This window comes from Chiloscyllium punctatum, chromosome 45 (genome assembly GCF_047496795.1).
Source record: "Chiloscyllium punctatum isolate Juve2018m chromosome 45, sChiPun1.3, whole genome shotgun sequence".
NCBI classification, from domain to species: domain Eukaryota; kingdom Metazoa; phylum Chordata; class Chondrichthyes; order Orectolobiformes; family Hemiscylliidae; genus Chiloscyllium; species Chiloscyllium punctatum.
Genome location: NC_092783.1, coordinates 43,172,689 through 43,184,940, shown reverse-complemented (window position 1 = coordinate 43,184,940; position 12,252 = coordinate 43,172,689).

Here is a 12,252-nt window from a genome sequence, read left to right as displayed (position 1 = left end):
GAGTTGATCTTGTTCAAATTCAAACCGCTTCATTTTGTTTTCTCATGGCAAGGTTCAGCATTGCATCCCAGCCATTGAATCTTATCAACATAGTTGTCTTCTCCCAGGATGGTCTATAAGATATGCACATATTGCTCCATAGCCTAGTATGGCTGAAGTCGTTAACAGGAAAAGCTTCCACACAATATGTATGCAAATCATCTGTGATCATTGCTATCACACCATAAAAGTCTGCGCCAGGTAGCTATGATGACGACAATGTCCTTGAGAACTCTTAGGTTCCTGCTTCATTCCATGGGCTGGATATCTAACAGGTTGGCTGCTGGGAGGCATGGATTACCATCTCCAAACATGGATGATGAGTCCATTGTACAATTACTGATTGACGCTGAATGTAGACACAATATAGTTCGTTCTGCTACTGTGGGCTTCTCAAGATGAGATTCTAATGATTAAGTTGAACTAGAGGTGGGACCTGCAAACAACATAGATATGATGTGCCACATAATTCTAGCATGCTGAGCTCTGAACACTAATCCTTGTGGAGTGCAATAGTCCATAACCCATTTATGGCATCCCTACTCATTTCTCTGGACAGGGGGCACCATAATTGGCCCGAGTGGCTGCTTTGCTCCAGGCTACCTGTGTCTGGTGCCATGTTCTCCTGGGAAAGAGGATGGTACTTTTCTCCATCAACCTTGGCACCAGGACTGCCAGGTCACTGTATGCAAACCTGGGTGTCACACTAAGGGCAGTCTCTGGTTTGGAATGTTTCAAATGGTTTGGTTTAAATATGGTGTTCACAGCATGAATGATGTAAGGTCTTGACATTGGTCAGCACTTCCACCTCCGCTGATTGTGAGAGCTGCAGGTTGAAGCACGGCTGAATACTTAATGAGGTGAGCAATGGAGAATTGTAAGAAAGGTCACACTGGCTCATGAGGGAAATCCTCCTTGAAACTCCCTGAAATTGATGGCAGAAAGATGCGATGATTTGACCCTATGCATTTTAATTCTTTAGGCAGTATTGCAAAAGCTTGCAGATCATCATTTATTGCATTCCATCTGCAAATAACTCCATCTGTCTCAGGCCATAAATGACCTTGTTACACTGAAGTGAAAGATTAAAAAAGATTGCGGTCATTCACTAATTTTGTTGTCTCTCAAAGTGAATGTTATATATTTCTGGGTCTTTCCTCATTCATAAGAACCTTATAAAATTCCTTCTTTGTCTACATTCTAATTTTAGTTTTAACTTCACACATTACCTATTCCCATGATGATTTTAAAAACCTAAGTGTTAGTTCTTCTAATTCTTAAGAAATATATTTGACCCAATTTGTTGAATGTATTTGAATGACATTTTACATATAAAGTTTAGCCAAGTGAAAGTATAAACATTTATCCAAATACATTGCAGTTCACAAAATATTCATTGTAATTGTTACCTGTATTGTTCAAAGTTCACCAAGATTCTTTTGACAGTAACATTACCAGCGATACAGATAATGACTAAATGCAATACTGTAAGTCTGAACTAAGAATTATATTATTACATTCTGAGTTTCAATTTCCTACAAAAGTCTTAGTTATCACAAGAGCATTTGTAATTCATCTCCATTGTCTCTGGATGATATTCATCTCCTCAAACCACACTTTATCCTGTACAACTTCATGTCAGCCACAGCCACAGACATTATTCTTCCAATATTTCTTGTTTAGGCTATTACTAAATATGAATAGTAGCTGTCTCAAAACCAGTCTATTGAGAATTACTCACTTTGTAGCTGTCCAACTGAAACTGTGACCACTAAGTATTCTTGTTCCCTATTCTCCAGCCAACTAGTAATCCAATTTATCGTGTATCCACGAGCTTCTTGTTCAGCCTAAACATTCTCTGATGAGCTTTGTCAAATGCTTCCAAAAAGTCAAGGCATCTAATATCCATCATCTGTACTCCAGCCACAAATTTAACACCATCAAAGAGCAGCAATAAATTTATTTGTGAGAAATAACTTACCCAAAGTCCATGTTGGCTTTGATTTATTGCTTCTACTTTCATGAGGTGTTTTTGAAATCATTCTGTAATCAGATCCAGTAATACTTTTACTATGAATGTCAAAATAAGATGACTTTAGTTTCAAGGATCCTTATATTTTGTGATTGCGACCTTATTAGCTAGCTCACAATTCCTGGTACAGCCCCTGCATCTAAAACAAAAATCTCATAAAATTAATTAGTTTCCATTACTTCAAGCTACAGTTCCTCTTGTCATGCTGGTTTACAAATTCTTGCTGGTTTGTATATATTACACATTTGGAATGTTAACAGTATTTTAGTACATAATATTTCTACTTAATATCTGACTTAAATTGTTTAGGCATTAAACTGAGGCCCCAACAGCCTCCTTAGCTGAGCGTTAAAGAATTTGTGGCACAATTTTACTCAGTACAGTTTCCCCTAGTGCCTTGGATAAAATTCCTTCCTCAATCAACATCATAAAAACAGATTATCTAGTCATTGCGGTCTGTGAGAGCTTGCTGTGTGCGAATTGGCTGTCACATTTCCTACAACATAACTGTCTACACTTCAAAAATAATTAATTGGCTCTTAGGTTCCTTTGGGATGTCTTGAGAAGAGAAATATTAACTTGCTTTTTCTGTCTGATAGGAAGCTATTGACTGTGTTTTCTCTCCATGTTGGAGAGATAATCTTCAACAGCATTATCAAAATACAAAGAAAGAGATCTGGGGCCTCATTTCAGCATCTTTTTACAGGCCCACAGTTAAGTGTGACAATGACAAATTTGGCATTGGAGAGACTTGCACATAACTTAAATGTGCATCCAGAGCACTGATGAATTTGGCAGGGCCATTTTTCATGTGCCATACAATTTGGGTCCTCTATTTCCAATAGAACACTCGAGAGGTTGTAACCTCCTTGTACTGTAATGACAGCCAGCTCTGTCAAAAGTGGCAAATGTTTCTAAACAGGTTAAATTATTTGGAGTCTATGTTCTTCATAGTGACTAAGGATCAAAGTATGGAGAATATCAAATGAGTGAAAATGTCACAAACGTACATTCGTAATGATCACTCAATAACAGCTGCTTAATCTCCCAAATTCATTTTGCACAATATAAAAAAAACTAGTTTCGGAATCCTGCTGCACTGGATTGTTGTAAGAACTGGCAGATGTCCTTTAGAACGATGCTCCCACAGATGATCTCTGCTGGATCTGATGGATTAATTTATCAATAAGAGCCATATCAAGTGGGCAAGTTGGTTGGCAAGATACACAATACATTTGTGTGGGTCATTAACTGTTTTGATATGGTAGTATAATACTATTATGGCAAATAATATTCTTGCTATTAGACTGAGCTTAAAAAGAGTAATTTCTAGGGATATGTTTTGTTCTCGTTTTAAAATCAGAGATGCCACACAAATGAGCTTAATAGTTGTTGCAGTAAAGCAGAAATCAAGCCAGGCATTATGATTAAATGCCAGGACTAAATCTTTCATTTGTTCCTGAAATTATTCTGAAGAGTTTGTGGAATCCGACCAACGTTGGGCTATGTAAGATTTCATTTTAGCAATGTTTGAATCAGACATTACAGCTTGTCCCTATAGGCATACCAATGGGAAGCCTCTGTTCATCTGTTTATTTGGCAAAGCATCAGTTAGATAGCATTTTGACAACTCACTGTTTATGAGGACTTGCATTAGTGAACTTAATAAGTTGCTCTTAGAGTTCTGTATACACCTGGAGTATAGCCAATTTAGTGGTACAGTTTCTCACCAAGCTCTTCATACTGAAGGGTACCCTTCAGGAAGGGTAGTTTCTGGGCAGGGTTTTTTTGTCCAGAAAGGAACAAACTGTTTTAACAACCTCCAGAGCAGAACTGCTGAAAAATCAAAGTTCACCGACTGATCATTTAATCGCTGACCAGCCTATTATCGCCAGCTTGAGCAACAAAGTTGGTAGGCAGTAGGGGACAAGAACATTGAGATGTCTATCTGATTTCACAAGCAACAGAGCAGAACTATTTTAATTGTTTCTCAATTAACTTCATGGGATGCTGCCCTTATGCAAGCATTACTTCTTGGCAGTTCACACCCTTTGGCAGGTGGAAATCCATAGATTCACAGCCTACCTAAATAACGGCAAGGTGTACCTTGCTTCGAAGGAGAATTTGTTATGATTTTTGGTTCCTTTGGTGATAGACATTTTCTGACAGGGCTCCCAGTTTTACTGATATTACAGTCAGGATCTAAGTGCAGAGGTGTGGACTCCCTCGTGGATGAAGAATACCCAAGACAGTGGCTCTTGTAGGGAAATAATTGATAATGTCAACACGTGGAATTTAAAATGTACCAATAGCCTTCCCATGGCAATATTTGTGATGAGTCAAATGTGAATGTAATTTAAATGAGGAAGATATTAAATACTTAAATATCTGACATTGGATGAGGGAGGCAGGTTTGTAGAATGATAAAGCATATTGAGGGCCATAAGTTACAAAAGAAAGCTCTGTGGAACTGGTACAATTGACATTGATGTGTTCAATTAATAGAAAGATGACAAAAAGTCCATGCTGCTTTTGTCTCTCATCAGCAATTGTCTAATGCTGATTTGATGCTGGATCTCCCATTTTTTGTCACAGCACTCCAGTTAACATTATCTGTTAAACATCACTGAAAATGTATAAAAAGCATGAAGGACAATTCATCCCTGTCCTCTCCCAATACACAAACACACTCTCTCTCTCTCTCTCTCACACACATACACACACACACGCACACACATCTGTTTCAATACACACACACACACACCTGTTTCAACCAAAACCTTGCATGTTTTTCCATGACAGATAACATTCTAATTCCCTTTTCAGTGTTTCAAATGAACCCATGCCCCTCCAACATCTCAGACAGTGCATTCCAGGCATTTACCACATGCTGTGTGAAGAGTTTTCTTTTCATTGTACTTTTGCTTCTTTTACCAATTACTTTGAAACTTTGCTCTCTCATTCTTGGTCTACTCTGTTTAGATTCCTTGATATTTTGAACATCCTTTAGCAATTCTACTCTCAGCTTCTTTCTTCCAAGGACAACTCTCCTAACTTCTCTAATACATATTCATGAAATCATTCTTGTAAATATTTTCTCCACTCTTCTCAAGGCTTTTATGTCCTTCCTGAAATGTGCTGTCAATAAAGGGACACAATACACTAGTTAAGGATGAATCTCTGTTTTGTAAAAGTTCAACATGACTAGCTTGTATGCTTTATCCCTATTAATAAAGCCCAGGGTACATTATGTTTTGTTAATTGCTTTCTCAACTTATCTTGCCAAATTCAATAACATATGCACATGTATACTCAGCTCCCTGTGCTCCAGCTTACATTTTACAGTCATGTTGTTTACTTAAATTGTTGCTCTTTCATCTTCCTACCAAAATGAATCATTTCTCACTTCTCCCTATTGAATTGTAACTCTCACCTGCCCACTCATTGCACCAATTTGCCTCTGTACTTTTGAGGTTGTGCACTGTCCTCCCCAGAATTCACAATGCTTCCAAGTTTTGTCTGGGTTTATCAAAGTACTAGGTGTTTAGAAGAGTTTGTGAAGTTGTGATGTTGCACATAGAGATGGCATTGGTTGTGGATGTAAGGTGTCAATTAAAGGGGACTGTACTTTTACCATCAAATAAGTGGAACTGCGCAGCAACAATTTCAATGTTCAGTCCAATCATCATGAGCAAAACAATGACTGATTTTTTTTCCCCAAAGAAATCCCTGATTCCTAATACAACCTGCAATAGCTGTGCAACTTGTACAATTAAATTGTTCAATCGGATGAAATGTGACTGATGAGAATAAATTGCTCAGTTGGTCATTGGCTTCAAGGTTAGTATTATTTCTGAAATTTGGATAAATCTGGACTTTATGACCAGATGACACCAGTTGAATGGTCTCCATGTGACTCTGTAAAGCCTGGATTTCATCTTAAATATTTTGCTTCACATCTTCCAACATTTCCTCTGTTTAAGCATGAACAGAAGGAACTATGTCAGGCTGACATCAGATCATTTGAAATTCTGTCACACTCCAGATATGAATTCTTCCTCAACATTCTCTGTCTTTGGTTATGTTTAATAAAAGCCCATTTCTGTTGCTCACAAGATTGTAGATCTCATTATGTTGCATAAGGGATTTGAGTGCCCCATTTTCTCCTAGTCATGGAGGTTCCAGTCACTGTACCACACTCAGTGACATCTCCCAGATTGCTGAATGAAAGAGGGAACACAAAAAAAATACTGTCCTTAGGGGAGGGTTCTGAAGAGGGCACATTGGACCCAAAACATGAACTCTGCCTTTTTTCCACTGATGCTACCAGATCTGCTGTGTTTTTCCAGCAATCTCTATTATGTTCCTTAGATGAAGGAGTTGGGGACCATGTTGAAGGTCTATCAGGAAGACACTGTACTTATGTTGACTCTTCAAAGGGATTCTGTTCAATATCCGCCTAAGGAGGGAAGGACATTTTCAGAGTCTACAATTCACAGAGAAGCAAGTCATAGAGCTTTGCCAAATCTTGGAACTTGAACACAGCTCTGAATTTCTTCTGGGCTGGTTCTTGCCAGTCTGGAACAGGAGCCACGCTGATCATCTCTCAATGTCCCAGCCTTTGTTGCACCAGAGAACTAAAGCATATGAAGTGTACGAGGGTGAGGTGAGGCGATGAATGTGAAGGAGGAGTCATAATTTGATAAAGATTATTGGCTGACATGTCAAGGACATGTGGCGAATGGAGCAGTGTTTGTGAGGGTAGTAGTGCCGTTAGCATTCACTGGCTTTGACTACTCAAATGAGATCATCAAACTTCATTCAACACAGGTTCCTGTAGCTGGATTGACCACAATAGTTATCTATTCTTACTACCTTCTCAGCATTTCTCTGGAGGGCTTCCTGGTCCCCAAGGAGAACGGGTCCTCTCTCCTCTATTTTATCACCCAGGTACGGTGATACCCTCACTGATTTGTTTGCCATTTTTCTTGGTTTCTTCAGTCACCAGTTTTAGCCCCTTCTGCAGTCATGGTGTAACTTAGTCTGAGAAGGTACAAGTGGAGTTTTTAGGTTGTGCAGGCTCTTTTTCAGTCGTGACAGTGTTGTATGAAACTGGGCCCTCCTCCTGAGCAGCATCACATCATATTCACCAGGTCTAACTGCTGCCTACATCACTTTGACTGGTTCTGAATTAATTGTGCATCATGTTCCCAAAATCTGATTTTGGGGCTGATCAAATTTACAGCCTGTAGCATTTGAAGTTTCATGAAGGAATATTTCGAGAGAGAATGTAGCCTGGTACTACAGGGTAATTCAAGTTGGGGAAACTGGGTAGATGGATGCAAATTTAAGATGAAAGGATTTTAAAATACACCATAACTGTGATTATAATAACCACAGCAGAGACTCGAGATCTTTAAAAATTTAGAGCTGGCTGAAAAAAATGTAAATGTCCATTTGAAGGCAGAGGTTGGAAGAAAAATACATTTTCGAAGAGAGCTGGCAGGCTGTTCTGTCTTTTGGGACTACACACTCGAAGTTGGCTTTGTAATAAGTCTGCACCCACTGGGACAAGCAGCTTGGAGGTTTTTTTGGGAGAATGCGATTGAATACACAATGTTGGCATTTCACAGATTATGAGAATGGGGGACACTGATCTCTTGTACATGCAGGAAGATGGAAATCAGCAACTGAAAATTCAGAGCTCAGGGAATGGTTAATACAGAAAGAACGTAAAGAAAGAGGAAGCATTTCAAGGACAGATTTCTCTAAGCAGTTTTCGAGATTCTATTTTTACTTTATTGGTAAACTTGAATGGTTATATTAGAATCATTTATTTTTTGATTATTTATTACACATATTGTTGTATGGTGAATCCTCATCTCTGGTCATTGTATTACCTTGACCATTGGTGGATGTGGAGCAGTTCACCATCCTTCTTTAGGTTGGGATCTGCAAGGCCCACTTCAAATGGACATTTACATTTTTTTCAGCCAGCTCTAAATTTTTAAAGATCTCGAGTCTCTGCTGTGGTTATTATAATCACAGTTATGGTGTATTTTAAAATCCTTTCATCTTAAATTTGCATCCATCTACCCAGTTTCCCCAACTTGAATTACCCTGTAGTACCAGGCTACATTCTCTCTCGAAATATTCCTTCATGAAACTTTAAATGGTACAGGCTGTAAATTTGATCAGCCCCAAAATCAGATTTTGGGAACATGATGTACAATTAATTCAGAACCAGTCAAAGTGATGTAGGCAGCAGTTAGACCTGGTGAATATGATGTGATGCTGCTCAGGAGGAGGGCCCAGTTTCATACAACACTGTCACGACTGAAAAAGAGCCTGCACAACCTAAAAACTCCACTTGTACCTTCTCAGGATGTGGTAGAGGAGGACTACTACTCCATTAAGAAGAACCATTTTTATCATAAAACAAGATATAGTCTATTGCATAATAACAATCAGATACAAGTTACATTGGTGTGGTAATCACCATTACTAAGGCTTATGAAGGAGACCTAGACAGTAAGTCGATCTCCTTAGAGATCCAGTTTTATTCCCCCACTCAAGTCAATTATTGCATTATCATTTTGGATGATGTTTAATGACTCCCCAGCATTAACCCTTTTGGAGCTTAATCTTATAAAATCTTATACAATTTTATTTTCCCCATTATTCCCACAATTATGTATTTATGTATATCATTACATTTATCCCTGTTCAATCTCCCCCAAATCTCTCAACTTACATACAGTCTGAAGGTTTCATTATTCTTCCAGCATGTTTCTATACACTTGGCAAGTTGGTCAGTCTTTACATAGAACATAGAGCATAGAACATTACAATGCAGTACAGACCCTTCGGCCCTCGATGTTGTGCTGCCCTGTCATACTAATCTGAAGCCCATCCCACCTACACTATTCCATGTACTTCCATATGCCTGTCCAATGACGACTTAAATGCACTTAAACTTGGCGAATCTACTACCATTGCAGGCAAAGCATTCCATACCCTCACTACTCTCTGAGTAAAGAAGTCTTTAACTTGAAGACTGTTGAACGTGATTTTGTTCTTAACAATGTGATGTCTGTAAAGTCCCTTTAGAAATGAAAGCCTTTTATCTCACAATTTTCTTTTGTAGATGATGACTGTGCTGTTGAAAATAAAACTTTCTTTTTTTCATGTAACTGAGATTTCTGAAACAGGAGGCTGTTTCCTTTTAACAGGGTCATGATCTTCAACCAGGCACTTTCTTTTTGACAGAATTCTGGACTTCTCAGCAAGATCATTTCTCTTTAACAATATCTTGAGTCTGTGGACATTGTTTGTCCAACATAGTTCTGATGGCTGCCATAGAGTCATGTTCATGGTGAAAGTGAGGACTGCAGATGCTAGAAATTAGAGTCAAGAGTGTGGTGCTGGAAAAGCACAGCAGGTCAGGCTGCATCCGAGGAGCAGGAGAATCGATGTTTTAGGCAAAAGCCGTTCATCAGGAAGTCCATCTTCAAGGTATGTGATCAAATCTTTATCCCCAATCTGCTGGCAACTTTATGTTGAAGTATTTAGATTCCATATGCAACTTATTGATTGGTTTGGATACAATCACTGTCAGTGATTGTAGTATTGGTAAACTTAAAATATTTACCCCCTTAGTTGCACTATATAAGGACTGCTGCTTACTTGTTTGTCACTGGTACTGTTTCTTCCTTTGAAGATGAAAAGAATGAAATGTTCTATTTGATCCTGTGCATCTTCAGCATCTGACTACAGACTTGAGTTTGTCATGATGTCGTGTTGTCCTGGCTCTGTTGCAATCACAATACTCTCAGTTAAAGATTCATCAATGACCTGAAATTAAGTCAGACTGCTCCTTAGTTTTCTTCTCATTTTGCTGACTCTTGCCATTTGAACTCTCTTCATTGTGGATCAGAGTGGAACAAATTTCTGCCAACCTTGTAAAACGCAGATTTTCATTTTATTGAATACATGAAGCAAATGTCTTATGGCAACAAAAGTAATTTCAATGGATTATCTCCTCTTTGGGCTTCTGTCATGAATCTAGGAAGTACAATGAAATTGTCTGCTTATTGTTCATAGACGAGTCATTTGATGACTGATTGCTCAACAATGACCATATCCTTGACTTCAGGTTCCATGACTGGCTGTTGCCTGAATAACTGCCATGGTTGGTTGCTTTGCTGCCAGTTCCCTGTTAACTGTAACAAAGTTAACTCCCTCTGTCATTTGAATATGGCCAAGGCCTTCCTGTTCAAGAGTGTGAATTCTTGACTGTGATGTACATATACATTCTACAATTTGATACCTACTACCAGATATCAGACTTCCTTGTAGCATTTTCCCCAATACAGAAAAGGGGAATTGTACCAACCCATAAAGCCAATTAAAGGTATTTTTTGAGATTGAATGCTGAAGGATTTTCTGGTTGGTGTCCAAGTACACAGAGGTGGTTGGGGACAGCTCAATAACCTGGATGTGAAAAGACCATAGGAGCCAACCCTCTGGGTAGGCTTCAAGCTGCTCCCTGCCGGACTGGTTCAGTATAACCCACAGGCTGCCTGGCTGGAATCCCTTTGTTCCCTCCCAAACTGGTAGCTCGGCTATTTTGGCCTCTTTCAATTTAATTTTTAAAAGGTTAGAAAGGTTACTCTTCCCTTTTGTGGTGTCCTATCACTCATTTAGCTTGAGTACCATCCTGCTGCTACTTGCAAGAGGCAAGACATTCTTTTGGCACTTCAACTTCTAGAGCCGGCTTGTCATCTTTAATTGAATGGCAAATCCAACGTTCAGACCATGAGTTAGCCAATTTGGGCAAATCCAAGTGCAATAATTCTTCCCACAAAGCACAGGCCCTTGATGCCATTTGAATCTGGCCACAGGAAACGTCCTACCGTTAATGCGACTGAAATTTGGTAAACCACCAGGTTAAAATGGAATGCTTCAGAATTTGTTGCAAGAAAAAGCCATAGAAATTGCAGAAGAATTGGCTACAACCTTTTAATCTGTATTGGAGAACTGGAGGATTGTAATACCATTAAAAAAAATGAATACATAACAAACATGAAACAGTGAGCCTATCATAAGGTAGAGAAGAGATTGGAAACCATTCTCAGGAACAAAGTAAATTTTCATTTGGAAGAACAATGCTTGATCAAGGAGAGCAACCATGGTATTGTTAAAAGCAAATTATATCTGACTAACCTGCTTGAATTTTTTGCTGAGGTAACAGAGAATGATGACAAAGTTGTGTTTGAGAAATTGCGTATTTGGACTTTTGGAAAACATTGATCTAGAAGCTTGCTGAGGAAATGGTATGAAGGGAATGGTTTGTAGTATGGATATGGAATTGACTCACAGATGGGAAGAAAAGTCTGACGTTGATTAGATTTTTTGCAGTAAGAGATAGCAAACTTGGTTGGTGTTCCCTAAGATTCAGGTGTAAGTGACAGTTTTGTAATTCTTCGGTTATTCTATGTTACGGTGTAGGGAAGACCAATATAAAGTTTGCAGATGATCCAATGTAGTGATAGGCTTCATAATGATATAATCAGGAAGAAGAAAAGAAATGGAGCATGTCAGATAGAGTTCAATGCCATTACCTTCTCAAGGCAATTAGGGATGGACAACAAAAGTTGGCCTTGCTGCTAACACTCAGCTCCCAAGAGCAAACATAAAACAATGGGTAGAAATATGAACTGATACATTTTTGGGGCACGAGCATGGAAACACAGATACAATAAATGGCAGTGAGCTGCATGTCTATACATGTAAAAATTGGCAAGTGGCATCACAAATAGATGAGGTATATGATTAGATTAGATTAGATTACCTACAGTGTGGAAACAGGCCCTTCAGCCCAACCCCGACCCTCCAACGTGTAATCCACCCAGACCCATTTCCCTCTGACTAATGCACCAAACACTATGGGCAATTTAGCATGGCCAATTCACCTGACCTGCACATCTTTGGACTGTGGGAGGAAATCGGAGCACCCAGAGGAAACCCATGCAGACACTGGGAGAATGTGCAAACTCCACACAGATAGTCACGCGAGGTTGGAATCAAACCTGGGACCCTGGCATTGTGAGGCAGCAGTGCTAACCACTGAGCCACCGTGCCACCCTAAAGGTGTATATGGGTTACTCGTAATTATAACT